The sequence below is a fragment of the Vicugna pacos genome, chromosome 7 (assembly GCF_048564905.1).
Source record: "Vicugna pacos chromosome 7, VicPac4, whole genome shotgun sequence".
Classification (NCBI taxonomy): Eukaryota; Metazoa; Chordata; class Mammalia; order Artiodactyla; family Camelidae; genus Vicugna; species Vicugna pacos.
Window position 1 is genome coordinate 34,739,802 of NC_132993.1, and position 16,891 is coordinate 34,756,692.

The 16,891-nt window shown below is 34.3% G+C and overlaps 1 long non-coding RNA gene across 1 annotated transcript in view; it reads left to right on the forward strand.

Moving 5' to 3' along the window:
* LOC140697375 (uncharacterized) overlaps positions 1 to 16,891 on the forward strand; it is a 60,768-nt gene that overhangs the window by 42,880 nt on the left and 997 nt on the right. The window contains exon 2 of the long non-coding RNA XR_012074343.1: positions 15,706 to 15,751. This is a non-coding gene — a long non-coding RNA (uncharacterized lncRNA). The remainder of the gene's footprint in view (positions 1 to 15,705; positions 15,752 to 16,891) is intronic.

Here is a 16,891-nt window from a genome sequence, read left to right on the forward strand (position 1 = left end):
TTACCTGGCAAATTCTTACTCAGTCTTGAAGCCGCAGTTCAGGATGATAGTTTTCAGTAATTCTTTCAGACCAAGTCAAACTGAATTAAAAGCTCCTACTATTTGTTTTCACCACAGAACACTAAGCACAATTCTGTGGCAGCAGATTTTGAGCTCCTGGGGGGAACATATCTCATTTATCTTTATATTTGCATATTCCATCAGAAATTGATGCATACTGAAATTTTGGGCTAAATACCTGCATTTGTTGTTTTTCTTCTGATACTTAACAGCTAAGTGATCTTAAGAAAAATAACTGTTACTTCTTATAATCTCACTTTTCTTACCTATCAAATGGTGAAATAATAATATTAACTAACTTATCTTGTGTGGTTTTTATGACACTCATATGAGATGTCCATAAGATGTTCATAGGTAATATGTTATACAGGCATTCCTTGGAGATATTCCAGGTGTGGTTCCGGACCACCACCATAAAGCCAATATGGCAATAAAGTGGATCACACAAATTTTTTGGCTTCCTAGTGCATATAAAAGTTTTGTCTACACTGTAATGTAGTCTGTTGAGTATACAATAGCATTATATCTCATAAAACAATGCACTTATCTTAATTTAAAAATACCTTATTGCTAAAAAATGCTGACTGTCATCTGAACCTTTGGTGGGTCATAATCACTGCTGGCTGTTGACTGATCAGGGTAGTGGTTGCTGAAAGCTGGGTTGGTTGTGGTAATTTTTTTAAAAAAAAGATAGTGAAATTTGCTGCATGAATTGACTCTTCCTTTCGTGAGCTGTCTCTCTGTAGCATACAATGTTTGATAGTGTTTTACCCACAGTAGAACTTCTTTCAGAACTGGAGTCAGTCCTTTCAAACCATGCTGCCACTTTATCAACTAAGCCTATGTAATATTCTAAATCCTTTGTTGTCATTTTGGCAATTTTTGTAGCATCTTCACCAGGAGTAGATTCCATCTCAAGAAACCACTTTCTTTGCTCATCCATAAGAAGTGCCTCTTCATCTATAAGTTTTATCAAGAGAGTATAGCAATTCAGTCATATCTTCAGGTTTTATGTCTAATTTTTACTCTTTTGCTATTTCTATCATATCTGCAGTTACTTCCTCTACTGAAGTCTTGAACTCCATGCAGAGTCATGCATAAGGATTGGAATCAACTTCTTTCAGGCTCCTGTTTGTGTTGATATTTTGGCCTCTTCTCATCAGTCACAAATATTCTAAATGGCATCTTGAATGGTGAATCCTTTCCAGAAGGGCTCCAATTTCCTTTGCCTATATCCTTCAGAGGAATCACTATCTGTGGCAGCTATAGCCTTACAAAATGTATTTGTTAGATAATAAGACTTGAAAGTTGAAAAAACTCTTTGATCCATGGACTACCGATGGATGTTGTGTTAGCAGGCAGGAAATCAGCGTGAGTCTTGTCCATCAGAGCTGTTGGGTGACCAGGAGCATTGTCAGTGAGCGGTAATGTTTTGAAAGGATTTTTTTCCCCTGAGCAATAGGTCTCAACAGTGGACTTAGAATATTCAGGAAACCATGTGGTAAACAGATGTGCTATCATTCAGGCTTTGTATTTCCATTTATAGAGTGCCGGCAGAGTAGATTTAGCATAATTCTTAAGGGTCCTAGGATTTTTGGAATGGTGAATGAGCATTGGCTTCAACTTAAAGTCACTAGCTGCATTAGCCCCTAACAAGAGAGGCATATTGTCCTTTGAAGCTTTGAACCCAGGCATTGACTTATCTCTGGCTATGAAAGTCCTAGATGGCATTTTCTTCCAATGTAAGGCTGTTTCATTTATATCAAAAATCTGTTGCTCAGTCTAGCCACCTTCATTTATTATCTTAGTTAGATCTTCTGGATAACTTGCTGCAGCTTCTACATAAGCACTTGCTGCTGAGAGAGATGGGAGGCTGGCCAGTCAGTGGAGCAGTCAGAACACATGCATTTATCGATTAAGTTTGCTGACTTATATGGGTGCAGTCCGTGGTGTCCCAAAATAACCACAGTAGTAACTCAAAGATCAGTGACCACAGATCAAACAAGTATAACAATAATGAAAAAGAAATGAAATATTACAAAAATTACCAAAATGTGACAGAGACACAAAGTGAGTAAATGCTGCTAAAAAAATAGCACTGATAGACTTTCTTGATACAAGGTTGCTGCAAACCGTCAATTTGTGAAAAACTCAGTATCTATGAAGCACAATAAAGTGCAGTGCAATAAAACAAGGTATCTCTATATACTATGTGAAATATTCATATATTTGTTGTTTTATGAAGTGTTTTAAGTATTAAATTATTAAGAGCTTGATCTTAAGCACGAGTTTTTAGAAAAATAGCATAGGCAGACATTTAACTTGGTAAGAAAAAGAGAGGGATTTTGTTGTTGTTGCCATAGTAAAGAGAATTACCAACAAAAAGTTAATATGTATATATATGAAACTGATGAAATGGATATGTAAAAATACACTTACTTTTAGATCTATTTAGAAGTCATGGATAACTCATGACAAAATAACATTTAAAACTTGGTTAATTTAGATTCTAGGGAATGATTTAATTTTTCTTTTAATAATATGACATAGAACTTATGAGAGAGAAGCCAAAGTGTAAGAAGAGATGGAGCAAACAGAATTTTGTTTACTTGACCTAAAGCCTTTGAAATAAGGATGTAATTTATCATTGTGATGGTCAGAAACTAATTCAACTATTTATTTACATATCCAAGAAGTCACTTGGAATTTTTTCAATATGCCTTCTGTCATCCATTTTATTTCTTGTTTCTATATAAACATGCATGAACATTTTAGGAATGATAGACTATCCATGGAATCATTAAAGGAATTAAATAAACACTCAAATTAATTAAAGATCAAGGTAAAATTTGAAATGCTATTTAAAATAAAATGTACATTTTTCCAATTTACAACAGTTTTAACAGGATAAAATAGTATACTTTCAGAGATGATTACTATGAGACTGAGTATTTTCATTTTCAGAACCCCCCATGGACAGGTTATAAATACGATGTACTTCATAAACCATTTTACTGAGATTGTTTATGCAAAAACAGATTAATAAAGAAAAGAAACTTTATCATTTACCAGTTTAATCTGGTTAAAAAAAACACAGACTGATAAGTCTGACAGGCCATTCCATTTGTATGTTTAAAAAAGTATGGACTAATGGTAGCAAAGTCTTAATAAGCTCTACTATTAATGTATTGGTCTTAGAAAATGTCCTGAAGCAATTTTCTTAGAAAACTAGAACAGGGTATTTCTAATTTTTTTTTACTGTGCCACTCTGAAGTTACAATTCAACTTGAAGAAGGAAAAATAATCCTAGTCTCATTCTCACCAATACCACTTTTCAGCTTACAGTCTTTTCTCCCAGTAATAAGACTTTACAGTGAATTAGGTAGAAGAAAAGGAATAAAAGGGGAAAAGGAAGGTGCAGGCAGAGGAAAAGAACTGAAGAACTCAAGTGACGAAACCAGTGGTATAAGGCATGATCTTCAACAACTCAAGATCTACATCTTTTTATGTGCAAGAGTCAATGAAAATAGTTGCTATTCGAGCTGCAGCTTTGGAATTTTGGGCTAGTCATGTTTTGCTTGTACCTGCCTCCATTACCAGTTTTCTCAAGGGCACATTTTTCTCCACATAAATAACTAAATATGGAAGAACAAACTCATTCTCTTGCTTTGTTTGTTACAAAACAATACATTTTCATTCAAATAAACTCATTCTTCTTACCATATGTAGAATATATGCTTGCCTGCTTGAATAGCTGAAATAAAGGAGTCACAAAAAAGTGCACAAATGTATTATAAAGTAATAGCAATGCCTTCTGAGACCCAGTTCTTACACTGTGGAAATTATCATTGCCCCATAGATAAGCATGGGTTAACAATAGATTGGTCAGGATAGATAATGTTGACACTATACAATAAAGAATTTCAGTGAGCAAGACCTTACCTATTTTCCTGAAATAATTGGATTCATGAACAAACAGATGGAACCAGAAAAGATGCTGGTAAACAACTGGAAGGTTATTTTATATACTTCCCCTTGTTTGAAGATCAGAGTACACTCCAAATATTACCTGGTATCCACTTATTCCCCTGAAAAATATATTGCTCAGAACCTATTTCTCATGCTGCTCTCTTAGTAACTTGATTCAGGAAATGGTGTTCTTGCAATGGCACAGTCAGAGCTCTCAAGAAGCTGCTGGTGCCTTTTCAATTATTTCTGTTAAAAATAAGACTCTGCCTGTTATGGGGGACAAGCAGTTTTAAAATTTATCTGAGGGGCACATGGCAGTTGATGAATCATTGCACGTAAAAACAACCATAAGAAACTGGCTTAGAAATCAAACAGCCTTTTGAAAATGAGTTCAATAAAGAACCACAAAAAGAATCTAATCCTTCAGAAGAATTGACTTTTTCTGAGTCCTATAGATTCTTATTTAGAAAATGAAATGAAAACGAAATAGATCTTTCCTATAAAGTCAAGAATAATCTCTCCAATTTGATTACTACTGATGATCTTTCAGTGGCATCTCTGAAGGACATCGGATAACCTTTGAGGATTAAAGGAATTATTGCCTGGGACCCTATCTCTGTCTTACAGAATTGTCATTCCACAAATACAATCAAATTACTAAAAGCAAGATTATTTCATGAGAGGACCTTTCATGGCCCAACTCTTTCAGCAAGATCTAGAGTGTTTGAGGATCCATTCCCCCTCCCCCCTTTTTTTCCCATGGTATTATAAGGATAAGCTGGAGCCAGAGGGTTGGAGGGTGGGAGACTGGCAAAACTTTGCTTGTTCGTCCAGAATATACATTTATGCCACTACTTAGAGTCTGGAACTGTGCTGATTTCTAATGTTTCTAGTTTATTTTTATTTTCTTTTTGCTTCGGAGCTATTAAATGCTAAGGCCAAACTGGTAGAGACTTGTGAAAAGCTAGGTTGCTCTTGACCCATCTGAACCTTCCACTGTGCCAGTTTCCCAAAACTAGATCCAAATGGAATTAGGAAATCACAATTCTTGTAGAATAAGATAGAATCAACATTTTTCAAGATATTTTATTGATTTTTAAATAATTTATTGTATCTTAAGATTCTTTCTTTAGACAATTTAGATGTAGATGATTTCTACATAATGTGCTGATCTTGTCTCAGTGCCTTCATCTGAAGAGTTTATTATTTTAATGTTAAATTTGCTTATAGCAAATAAGAAATGTGAAGTAGATTATTTTTAATAATCTCAAACTGTAGTTCTGTTTCTGTAATGTGATGATTTAAACAAAAGACGATTATTTTATTATCCTATTATTTTAATTTTTGTATGAAAGTGTTTGTAAACAAAAATGAAATGATTAGCAATTCAAAGAGTCGTTGTGTAAAAGGGGATTTATAAGATGACAGAGAAGAAAATAGTTCTTTTTTTAATCTCCAATGGAAATGATTGAAGGGTTTTAATTTAAACAAGATTTATTTCTAAATCTTAGTTCTCTCTCAAGTTAAACCCTAATAATACATTTATATATTAGGATCCAATATTCTATTTATTTATTTAGATACTTAAAACAGCTAATTGGATCTTAGCTTGTTCATGGGCCAGACAAATTTGAAAGGCTTAGAATGAAAATGAATCCTTCTAAATTTAAAGCCATAAAACATTTATATAGAGATGTTAAACAAGGGAATTTTAGAGTTAAGCCTGATGAGCAATCATCTACATTCACCCATTCAATTTCAGCATATCAAGTGAATACATGAGTTAAAGATGGAACATCAGTTTTATCCATCCCTCTGCAAAAGTAATTGCACAAGTTAAAGCAAGGAAAGTGGTGATAAAGTGAAGGCATGCAATTCTAGAATTCTTAGAATTATCACGAGGAAGGTGATGATGGACAGTTCAGCAAAGGAAGAATATTGTTAAAGTCATCCAGCTTCATAGTCCTGCCTCTCTTTATGAAACTGCAGTGTCACAGGAAAACCATGAACTCTGAGGGAAAATTGTCTCTCTCTCTCTCTCTCTCTGTCTTCAATATATATTCTTTCTACTTACTTCAAATACAGTGGATCTAAGTCTAGTTAATTCTTCCCTAAATGTTGTCTTACTTTCCTTACATTCTTCATTAATGCTTTGTAGGTAGACTTATAAGGTGGCCTCCAGGATTCCCATACCTTGGTGAACATACCCTATAAAATTGTCTCCCCTTTAAAGGGAATGGGTATCAATCCTATGACAGCATTACTGGTCAGTTTACTCTGAGTTAATGAAAAGTGAGACTTTCTTGGGTGAGACTGAAAAATCAGGCAAGCCCTTTAAAAAGAAGTTGAAGCAGAAGATGAGTAGTCTCCTGCTAACCTACTAGAAAGGGGCACTACGTTATAAACTTATGTGAACTTCCTATAGAGAAGATCAGGGATCTAGGATAGGAGGGTGTAACCTGAATAAGCTTAGGGGGAAAAAACACACGTACACACAAGCTCCAGAAAGGAATAAAGACAGGCTGACACCTTATTTTTAGCCTTGTGAGATTCAAAGCAGAGAATCCCATTGAGCCAGGCTTGGACCACAGATACTATAAGGTATCGAATGGTTGCTATTTTAAGCCATTAAACTGGTGATAAAGTTGTTACATTGCTATGGAAAACTAATACAATACTCTGTTTGAAATATGAGTGGTTACTTTTCTTGGCTTAGAATGACCATACAGACTTTCCCCTGCTATTCTATTTTAGTTACTTCAGTGAGAATGAAAACTTGAAGCAGATGACTTAATTCCTGGTGGTCTTTTCCTTTAGTTTTAAACCTCAGTTTTATAGCTTAAAATTCATCACAAGAGCTGGTTTTTGTGATGAAAAATAGAGTTTTAAATAGATGCTTAGTATGATAGATTATTACCAAATTGCTTTGCCTTGTTGGAGGGTCTTAACCATAGTGACAACTAAACTAAAAATCTGGTTCTATGAGTTTTCCTAAATAAAATATGCTGCAGTATTCTACATTAGTTCTTCTATCAGTGTTTCTTGGAAATATGGTTTGAGGAATGTCAATGGCATATGGTTTGTCATATGGTGAGCATTAATATGTTGTACTGTTCTCTTTTTTTCCCATAATTTTCAAACAATGTTTTTGATAGAACCACTGATCTTCCAGGAAGCCAACTGCTCCCACCCGTGAGATAAAAGTAGTATCTGCAATTCCAGGACATACTGGTGTTACTTGGCATCCTTTTAGTATCACATAGATCCCTCATTTTGAACAAGGCTTTCATTTGAAAAGCATCTGCCGACAGCTGACATACCTCTAATGCATTCTGCAGAAGCCTGTAATTTATCTTGCTTAAATTCTCTGGGGAGTTAACCTAAGTCTTCTCATACATTGTCTCTGGATTGACTGTTTTATCTGCATCTGTGCCAATTTCTACTCTGGCTTAATATTTCCTCTTGTATAAAAGTAGTGAAGTAGTCAATTTGTGTGGTGCTTAGAAGGTTCTTAAATAAGAATGAATGTTGCTGCTTTTGACTGTGTGTCTGTGTAATCATGCATGCACATACATATAAAAATCATGTTAGTATTCATAAAATGCAGGTAATTTGGGAAGCCTAAATTATGAGTTTCTGGGGATAACTTGGGGATAGAAAATAAAATATGGAAGTGGTGGAAGTTGTTGATTGAATATTTTTAGTCATGGCTTCTTTTCTTATTTTTCTACTGTCATTTTGTACTAAGACATTTTACATATGGGTAAAGCCATACATGCTATATCCTTTCTCTCTGGAAATTTTGTATATTGACCAGGGGATCATGAGAACGCTTAACCGTCCTATTATAATGAGTGATAAGTACTGCTGAGAAGGCTCCATATGATATTAAATACTGATATTTTTCTTTATTTCTCACAGTACCAATCCAAGGTCCCACTGCAGGCTGATTTTGCTCTTGCTATTTTCTTCGCAAGAAGTCCTTCCTTATGTAGCTTGCCTCAACAGTCTTTGCCTTTCCTCTCAAACAAAATGAATTAAAAATAAAAATTTTTTTCTTGTTTATTTTCTTTATGATTCTAGGATTACTGTAGCTTTTCAGATTTTGGTCATTTATTGATTATCATTACTCCTAAAGTAACTCACTTTTCTTTAATTTTTGAAAATAACAAGTTTCACTATATATCCATGTAGAAAATGTTAGTTGATATATAATTCATATAATAAGAAATTAACCATTTTAAAGTGAACACTACGGTGGCATTAATTAAATTCACAATGTTATGCAAACAACACATCTTTCTAGTTCAAAACATTTCTATCACTCCTAAATAAAACCCCATACCCATTAAGCACTTATTTCCCGCTTCATCCCTCCCTCAGTCCCTGGCAACCACTAGTTTGCATTCTGTCTTTATGTATTTACCGATTCTGAATATTTCAAGCAAATGGGATCATACAATATGTGACCTTTTTTAAAACAGACATGATGTTAAATTGGTGAAAATAGAATCTCTTTTATTTCTGCACCCCTCACACAAATCAGAGGCATCAGTTTAACTTAGATATTTGAGAAATCAGATAGTATAAAAATAAGGAAAATAAAAATAAAATTTACCTTCTATAGATTTCCCTTTTTTGTTTATTTGTTTGTTTTGTTTTCATACACTTGACACTTAAGAAAGGAAGACAAAAATTTATATTGGGATAATGTGAATAGAGAGGAAGTAACATCACTGCTAATTTCCTCATTCTCCCACCCCTAGACCCAGAGGAGGATATGATCTTACAGTCTCTGTGATGTTGGCTGCCTTCCTAAAGATCTGGGTGAACTGCATGTCTCATGAATGTCACATAAACATAGTGGGCGTAAACTGAAATACCGCAGCTCTACTTTATGCCTAGGGTACACTGCTCCTTTTGTTCTCCAGGGGAACAGCCCTAGCTATTTTGTGGTCCTCTTTTCTCAACTCTCTTGTATCACAAGGGGAAAGCTTATGTTTTATTTCCTTACTAATATTTATTTTAGATAGAGTTAAAGGAGTAGGAGTTTAATTTCTACAACTCAATTACTTTATTGCATTTTGAAAGGTAAGTTAGCAAGTAAAAATATTTTTCTAACCAATTCTAGATTATTGTTATAGAATGACCTCTATTTCACGACACATTACATTGTAAACCAAAACATACTTGATATTTAACTTAATATGAGATATTGCAAGCCGAAATCTAAAAAAACCTCTATGGAACATCTAGCTTAGGTACAAGTTTATGTAAATCAGCAGATCATTGATGGCTGGGTCTGGGAAGTCCTAAATCAGGACACAGCGAGGCACTAAAAAAAAAAGAAAAGTAGGAGTGCAGTTACACTATTGTACAAAACACATTTATCTGACTAGTTAGTAGAGCCATATTCTATTAATTAATTAATTGCATTTATGAAGAATTAGTTAAAATTTAGCTTTGAATTATTGAGAACAGTAATTGTAACTGGGTTTTAAAAACTGTGAGTGTCCAACTATATTTTTTTTTTATGGTTGTGACTTTGTAAAATTCAGTAATTGTGACAGATTAATTCCTTCTAGGATGCATTTCTTGTCAGTTTGAACAGACAAAACCTCATCCAGTTTAGATAGTAGTTACTGACATTTCACCATGCATTCTTAGTGCATGGTACATGTTTAGACTACAGTAATATTAATTTTTATAAAATGAAGGAATTATTCATTCTATATTAATTAAAGCTAGCCTGTTAATCTGATTTGTCTAGAGGAATTTGAGACTTGACATTTTAAGACACTTAAAGTTCTAAATGAGCATTCCTTCTATGGTGATTGCCAGCTTTTTCTTAGAAGTCAGTAGATCTGTTATGATACATCGTGCAATCAGAATTTTGTTAAATAACTTGTTTTTACAATGCAAGAAAATGTTTCCTGAGATTGTGGTAAAAGCCCTCCTTTCTGTCACTTCCTGATTCCATGTGGAGGATGGCAAGTTGGGAACCTTACAGCATTCATTCTTCCCCAGAGGAGAAGGGGTGAATTATCTATTTGATGAGAACAATATCAGCTCAATCTTCCTGACTTTTACTTTTTGGCTTATTTTATTTTAGAGGAGCATTTCTCATTTTTTTTTTCCTTCCAGCCTATAAATTTGCTAACAAGATTGTGACCCTGTTTAAGGGATCACTGCAATTTGTTAGCACTGCTTGTGCCTGGATGGATGAGTGCATCTGAATCTGGGGATTCAGTGCTAGAAAGCCCATTTAGCTGAGCATCTAACGCATACTCATTCATGCAGCTTTTGTCAGAAATAAAGCTCACATTTTGAACTCTTATCTGTTGCTTGTATATACCTCTCAATTAGTTCTGAGCCTGAGAAGATGAATGCTATTTATTGGACCTTCTCTTGCCATCATCATCCTAAGTATATTCTGTTAATTAGTCTATGAACACTGTGTAAGGAAGAGAGCAAAAGAAGAATGGAATTGACAGAACGTTTAGCTCTCTTCTGTTCTGCAATCCATCACTGTTAGATCTCACCCAAATCAAATCTTCAAATAAAGTTTGGAATGATCTTAAAAGATTTTCAGCTGTTTCCTTTTTCTTTCCCCAAATACAGTCAATTTTTATTATTCTTAGGAATTTTATTCTATAAAGTCACCAAAACACTGAATTATCATATACTGAATTATTGCTCCTAGAGAAAATTCAGAGTTAAGTTCCTGTGAGCTTCTGGTCACAACATGTTCATCAGATGATTAATACCTAACCTTATTTTATGTGTGTTTCTGTTTAAAGATCTTATTTAATATATATTGATGATTTGCTAACATTGAACTCAGGGCCAAGAGCATCATAATCATGCCTGAATGAAACTTATCTAACATGCCTATTTTCTTTGTTAAGTCACATCATAGCCTTCTTGTGCTTGGTAGCACTAGGTGGTAGGTCAGCAGTATGCTTTAGGGCCATTTAAAACAGTGAAATCACCAATGAATTGCACAAAAAAATGTAGAAAATGTGGCACTAAATATATTGTTAGAAGGACACTTGGTTACAGAATAAGCTGAAGCAAGAAGGCAGAGTGTTGCCTTGTTTCATATCAGCTGGCAACATACACATCGGACAATTCAAATTTTTCTCTATTCTGTATGTACATGAATATCCATGAAAGTGCCCTGAGTATTGATTTTTGGGTTATAAATATATTTTAGTGAGTTGGTGAATTCACAAATACGGGGTATATGATAATGAGGCTGTAGTGTATGTTAGGCAGAACCATTAATGATATATTGCCTACTCTCAGAAGAGAGTTCTTTTGCCTGCCTCCAAAATATTCTAATAGAATTATAAATACATGTTTTGAAAGTGCTGAATATTTTAGCTCAGTATAGGAACCAGTCAAGTGAGCATCTTTATAAAATTTTCTATCTCTAACTTTATCTCTGGAGAAATACACAACTAGAGAAAACAAAACTAACTTGTATGTGGAAGTAAACTCCTAACACAGTGCCAAAACTTAAAAGAATTTTGTGAGGCATTTAACCTGGTAGGTTTTTATTTCAAATCAATTTTGTTGAATGATGAAAATGAGAGAATTTTTTGTAACAGAGGTTTTTTCTGTTATTTTCACTATCTGCTATCAAGTAGAAACCAGTTGTGCTATAGTTTCATGACTTACAACTATCATTTTCCATCAGGTGGTAGTTACCTTCTATCCATTCTTACAATTTCTTACAGTAAACATTTCAGTCAAATTCCTGTACTCCAAAAGTTAAAACAAATATAACATCCCAAACCAGTAACCCCTCCAAATCCAAGCAAGAGTTAGCAAATCACTTCCTAGTTTCTCATTGTTGACTTAGGAAGCAATTTTCCTTGTTTCTTCCGACTCTAGTCATTTACTTGACAAATCCTTACAAAACAGCAATACTGGGTATGTTTTATTTAATATTCAGCAAATATAAATCCTCATTATTATAATTATTTTTGTGTGTGTTTGTAATTTATTGTTCTTTATATCAGATTCAAATTGTATGCACTTCCTGGGATTCCTCGGCATCTTCTCAGCTACTCGCCCTGCTTCAAGTGCCTAACCAATTCCTTTGGACTCTAAAGTTTCTCCCATCTGGGGCTGACCAGTCATTCCCCCAGCCTTGGCTGTTACCTTTAGCTGCTCCCATGTAGCACAGTGGCCAGCCACATGCCCTGAGATTCTATCACCTTCCATTTCTTTTGGATTTGAATGAAACAACACATTGTAGAACATGGTATCTGATGTCTGAAACAGCAATTGAAAGGGCCCAATGATGTAACATGGAAGTGCAAGGGAATTACTTCCCAGTTGTGCAAGTGTCAACCACTGGGAAACAAGAAAATGGGAGAATTAGAAAGATACGATGCATTTTTTTCTCCTTTCATGGATTCATCTTGAGGCCAAGTGGATGTCTTTGCTGGGTGAACTGCTATGCCCCTCTTCATGGCTCATTGCAAAGCAGTTGCCAGCATGGTAGCACTTGCTTGATACCTTGCCGTACTTCACTTCCCCATTTCCACGCTCTTGCTGCCCTGGGTTTACACTTTCCGAATAAAGTGTTAGTGTATCCATTCTCCCTTCCAGCTCTGTTTTCCCCAGAATCCAAACTAAGAAAGTTCTTAAATTATTTTTGTGTATACACACACACACACACACACACACACACACACACACACATATGTATGTATGTATAGTCAGTTTACAATGTTGTGTCAATTTCTGATGTACAGCATAATAATGCTTCAGTCATACATGAACATACATGTATTTGTTTTCATATTCTTTTTTGCCGTAAGTTACTACAGATATTGAATATAATTCCCTGAGCTATACAGTATGATCTTGTTGTTTATCTATTTTATATATAGTAGTATCTGCAAATCCCAAACTCCCAATTTATCCCTTCCCTCTTGCCTTTCCCTCCTGATAACCATAAGTTTGTTTTCTATAGTCTGTTTCTGTTTTGTAAATAAGGTCATTTGTCTTTTTTTTTTTCTCTAGATTCCATATATAAGTGATATCATATGGTTTTTTCTTTCTTAAATTTAAAGCTTCAACTTTTAACAAGAGACAGGACTAATAGGAGGTTATGATTTTTCTGTTTTTTATTTCTCTTAAAAATAAAAAACCAAATTATCTAGTCAGCTAAAAGGCTTCTAATATTAAGAAGGAAAAAAATATCCATGGTTGAATGTATGGTTTATAAACTACATTAATGTAAATTTCAATATGTAGGCTTTCTGCTTGAGAATTTAAAAAAAAGAGGGGCAGTTAATTTATCTTGAAATGCAGCCAGTGCATATGTAGAGTGAGGACCTTTTATTAGAATTTTAGTGTGCATTATTCCATTCATGTGTTAGTCAGCACAACTATACATGAAGTACAGCTCAGGTGACAACAAGTGACAGTCGTGCACACTTCTACGTTCTCTTCTGTATCAGCCTGTGCAATGCTTTTCTCTAAGCTCTGGTCAAAGAAGTAGAACAGCAGGGGCCCCTCTTCACACAAGCTCCCAAAGAGAAATCATGCTACACACTTCTCACTTAGAAATACTAAATTTGGAATAAATCCATGGAAGTGAAAATCCATTAGGAGATAGTTACTGCTAAATGCCTGCCAGTTTAATTTGAGGATTTTCAGTGTCACGTTGCTCTTGAAATGGCAGTATAGTTTACAGAGCTCTGACTAAATCTTGATGGATGGAAGCTTTCAGAATAGTCATCATTGCTATTTTCCCCATCACATAAGTGCTCATCAGTTCTCTGTACTGCTGTGTGCCGTGATGGCCCTTTTGTCAAGGTGCCTAGAGATTCAGTATAAATTTTAGGGGGAATATTTAGCAGCAATTTATAGTTGTTTTATAACCGGGTTACATGAGACTGAGAGAATTAGTGGATTTGGGTTCTGCCTGGACAGTAATCAGTCTTTGGACTTAAACATTCTATTTGCTTAGAAGTTTCTGCCCATTTTTTTCTGTTGAAATTTCAGAGGTATATGTGACTACATTCTAGTGCATCAACAAATTGACTGTTACTGCTTCTGTCACAAGTCAGCTGTTCCACTAGTCTCTTTCTGTTGCTCTTGGAATTCTCTCATTCTGCACTATGTATTTCTTTCTTACCACACAAAGTATTGTTGCCCTTGTTATGCTATCCAAAATGTAATTGCTTTATATTTCTAATTATTAAAAACTACCTTTTCATTTTCTCCACATTCTTTACTATTTTTCGTTTCATCCAGACACCTATAATATTTCCTTTAGAATTCTGTCTCATTCAAAATTGCCACTATCCTCATTCTAAATCAAATTAGACAAACAAAACTTTCTTCTTCACATTTTAGCCTCATTTGAACCCTAAATATTATATTCTCTATTATTTATTTACTTCAGATAATTAAAACAATTAATAGTCTATAGTCTTCTTTAGGCAATCACTTCTGACAGGTTTTAAAGGTTCCATTATATCAAACATGTGATTAATGCATTAGAGACATATGTGCTTTTTTGTAATTGGAAATCCATCCTTGATTTTTTTTATATGAAACTGTTACATTTTTTCACTTTTTGAGAGTTTACTTGGGGAGCCCTGAATTCGAAATACAGTTCTCTCCTCTCAGCCAAGAGTAAGTCAGTCAGCTTTTCTGACTGTTTGGATTTGTCATTTACATAAAGAATAAAAATGGTATTAGTTTTCTAGGGTGATTTGGAGGATTAGAGATATTTTATAAAAATTCCTGGAATAATGGCTGGGATCTGATGTTCACTTAAGAAATGGTGATAATCATTCTAGATGGTAAGACCTAATGACACAATTGTATAGCTCTGAAGGAAGGCTGTTTAAACCACCACATCAACTAATCAGATGGAAAGAGAAATTTGGAGGTAAAGGTAAAAGTAGTAGTATATGGCTGGGTCTATACTGTGCCCATTTGAAATGGTTAAACATTTTTACCCCTACGTCTTGGAGTAGACATTGAAACGTCTCGAAAGTGCAGAATATCTTGTTCTAAGTAGTTTGGTGGTTTCACTAAAGAACGAATGAGAAATGTTATAGGAGCTTCTGAAGCAAAACAGAAGCGGTTTGCTGGAAGATCTTCCACAGACTCTACTTGTCTTATCTTTGAGTTTAGGGTAGCCTTGATAGAATAATGGTTGTGTTAATTACCTCTTAGAACACAGAAGAATTAATTCTGTGGATTTGTGTGTCCATATGCGTGTGTGTGTGTGTGTGTGTGTGTGTGTGTGTGGTATAAGTTTGTGTAGAGTCTCATTTCAGTTCAAAAAGACCTGATTAAGCTTTTGGTATCAGATACATTTTCTGAGATACCTTCACTGTTAAACAAAAACAGAGAAAGAAACAAAACAACCCCTTGCTTTCTCATTTATTTCCTTTTTAAATTTCAATCATTTTTTAGCTCAGTTGTCTTGTAAATAGTACACTTATATCTGGACTGCAGTGAACAGTGATTTATTTAAAATTACTAACTGAGAGACTCATTTTATTTAACTTTACTACTTTGTTGGAAAACTGGAAGAATGTTGGATGGTAATTTTTTACTACTTATTTCCATGAGTATAAAAAATCATTTTTCACTTTTATAAATGATAATTTTAATGAGACTTCTGATACCTCCTAGGTCCAGGAGAATACGTCCATCTATCCCTCCATAAACAATTTGTAAGGTAGAAAAATATTAAAAATAGTTTAACAGAAGTGTTTTCAAGTGACTGAAGATGCTGTACCTGTCATTACACTATGCTTCATGCTGTGTAACTGTGAAGAACTCTAAGGAGTGGAGAACGTCTTCTCTTTCTTCTTCTTCAGCTAATTTACCCTTCTGGTTACATGACTACAGCATGCTCTGAAATTATTTTTTGCCATTCTTTTGCTATAATCATGGCTATCATAATTAAATAATTGTGATTATCTTTTGAATGATTTACTTATTAAATATTAAAATCGATAGTCACAAGAATTTTACTATCTTACTAAAAACTCTACTGCCAATGCTTAGCAAAAATGCCATATATATGGTAGAACCACAGAAAATATTTAATTAATCAATTAGGCTGATGAGTAATGTGAAATTTTGTGAAGTTTTAACACAGGTACTATTGTCTGCATTCATTTTGTCACCATATCTCTAGGAAATAATGCTAAAGTCAGACAGATTTGGGAATGCCTCTTTCTGGGCCAGTGTTGACCTGGATATTTAAAATTTTTAAGACAGTAATTTTAGGATATTTGGAGGTATGAGTCAAAGTGTGATATATGTCTTTGATTTTATATCAAATAATTGCTCATGCAGAACCTAGATAGTGTGTTTTCTTTTTTCAATCCTTTGCATGATGGTAGAAATCTTTAACTTTCTGATATGTCATGGCATGATACTAGAGGCAGGTGACAGAGGGGATAGCTATACTTCAGCTGTAATTTTCCAATATTGATTCAAAAAGAAGTAGGGTATTCTCATTGTATATTGAAATTAATTACAACTTCTGTTCAATGTGATATCAAATTATCTTTGTAAAATATTATAATTAACTTTTGCCTCATTTAGCATACAAATAGACATACCCATTTAGAGATATGCAAAATATATCCCTAAATATATGCACATATATCCCGTGTGTGTGTGTGTGTGTGTGTGTGTGTGTGTGTGTCTACGTCTGTGTGTCTGTGTGTATTTCAGAGCATATATGAGTTAGGAGAATGTAAAGTTACAGATATACTTATAGAGGTCCAGAGGTAGGGTTGCTTCAGGGTTGACTGATTCAGGCCTCAAAGATACCATCAAGGATCTGGTATTTTTCCATTCTCAA